The sequence below is a fragment of the Triplophysa dalaica genome, chromosome 5, assembly GCF_015846415.1.
Source record: "Triplophysa dalaica isolate WHDGS20190420 chromosome 5, ASM1584641v1, whole genome shotgun sequence".
NCBI classification, from domain to species: Eukaryota; Metazoa; Chordata; class Actinopteri; order Cypriniformes; family Nemacheilidae; genus Triplophysa; species Triplophysa dalaica.
The window spans coordinates 18,130,260-18,132,187 of record NC_079546.1 but is presented as its reverse complement, the minus strand read 5'-3'; the positions used below and the strand labels follow the sequence as shown (position 1 = coordinate 18,132,187).

Genomic DNA, 1,928 nt, shown 5'->3' with positions numbered 1-1,928 from the left:
ATGTAATGTTTTCTTCCGTTTCTTGGAACGAAGGTAAGAGTGTTTTCAATTCAATATAAAAAGTATGCATTTGTAACTGGTGTGAATTATTTTAATTGTTTTTTTCCCTGTATTGTATTATTTTCTTGAATTTACTGGTTATACTACTTTTTTATTTTTCATAATTAAAATGGTTTAATGAAGCTCACACAATTTTGTTCATATTATTGTTCACAAGTAAGAGAATATAACGTTAAATTAGAGGAACTTTTCTTCGGGTCTTCGTTTAAGGTGGGAGGGTCATTGGTGGAACGTTCTCTGGGGTTTCTCCTGCTATTGCACCTGCACGTTGCTTCTCTCGTGGATGTTTTTCTGGTATGCTGTGTATCGTCTAAATGCAAATTTTTTGCTCAATAAGTGTGATTTAAGTGATCGCAGCCTTTGATCGCGTTGGTTGTGATGAAGTGTGTTTAATTGTAATAAGATTGTTATGAAATTCATAATGTGCTTACTCATAGCTCAGTGTCTACACGAGAGAGTGAGAGAAGCCATTGCCCCGTTGATCCACTGATGATCTGTTTACAGGTATGTTGTTTGATTAGTTATGTTTTATGAAAGAAAATATCGGTTTGGCTGTTATTAAATGTATTGTAGGCTACATAGTGTTTTAAGAATACATTTGAATAATTTGCGATGTGCGTGACGTGGTGAGGCCTGCACGTGGTGTGGTGCTAAATGTGTAGTGAATGTTTAATTTGGATGCTACTAATGGCATTGTAATTGTTTGTTTCATTAGTATTTTGCATCATTTGAATTTGAATTAATACTTGAATGTAATCTAGTATATACAATATTGTAATATAACGTTACTTCTAATGTATTATAGACTATTGGAGTGCATTGAAGAACAATCGTTGCCTACACAGTGTTATCCTCCTTTAAAAATTTGCACCCAGTTGACTAAAACGAGGCCTGTTGTAAACGTGCTTTTAGCCTCTTAACACCCTCGAAATGTTATTAGGCTACAAGTGCCCAGCAATGTGAAGTGATTTTTTTGAGTGAACACTGTGAATCTGACTGCAGTAGATGTGAAAGATATGCATACTGACCCTAAATGTAAAGAATATTTTAAAATATTTATTTAATTTTCATTTCAGGTTATGTGGAAAAGCCTGTGCTTGATGGAGATGTAAAGCAGATGACCACAGCATCCCAGGTCCCAAGAGGGGACTGTTTTAGTAATTTTCTACTGGGCAAACTGAATTTGTCAGGTCTCAGGTTTAACTTTCTTCTTTCTTCCTGGCAATCTCCACGCAGCTGTTTTTACTTACACTCTCGCGCACCTGTTTGTTATTTCCTCATTCTCTTTTGACTCCTTATAGTCAGCCTCTGCTTTCCTTTCCGTTGCCAGTGTGTTGATTCTTGCACGATAACCACTAGTCCTCTTGTCTTGTTGTGACGCGATGGCTGACTTGCTAGTCCACTTATTACTCTCATGATATACAGCAGTTGATATTTAAATTTTTAGTTACTTGTCTCTCTGACTTGTTTTCTCCGCGTCATGGAGGTGGCTTAAGAGTTTTGTTAATGTGCACTTTCTTTTTTGCATTGCACAATCCATTGACGAATCCAATTAGTTCCGTAATTAACAAATGGGTCACTTTCCTCTATCCATTCTATGTAATATTATATCAGACTGTTTAATAATACAGTTTCACATCATATAACAAAAGATGATGTACTCACCTGCACACGAGGGCTCCTGATTATGCGAGTGATAGAAAATACCATCAAGTGGTCGCAAAATGGCCCGATAGTGAAATACCCAATGGGGGAGGGGATAAAATGAGACATCCCAGCCAGCAATGACATGTGGGGCCCAGATGAGGGCTTCATGGGCGGCAAATATGGGCCCCATTATGGGCTTGCACCCGGGATCCACATTGGGG

The 1,928-nt window shown here is 37.7% G+C and overlaps 1 long non-coding RNA gene across 1 annotated transcript; it reads left to right on the top strand.

Moving 5' to 3' along the window:
- Positions 1-284: 284 nt before the first annotated feature.
- On the top strand, positions 285-1,398 carry LOC130420320 (uncharacterized). Its single transcript, XR_008906630.1, has 3 exons — positions 285-354; positions 498-564; positions 1,137-1,398. It is a non-coding gene; the product is annotated as an uncharacterized LOC130420320 (long non-coding RNA).
- Positions 1,399-1,928: the final 530 nt, after the last annotated feature.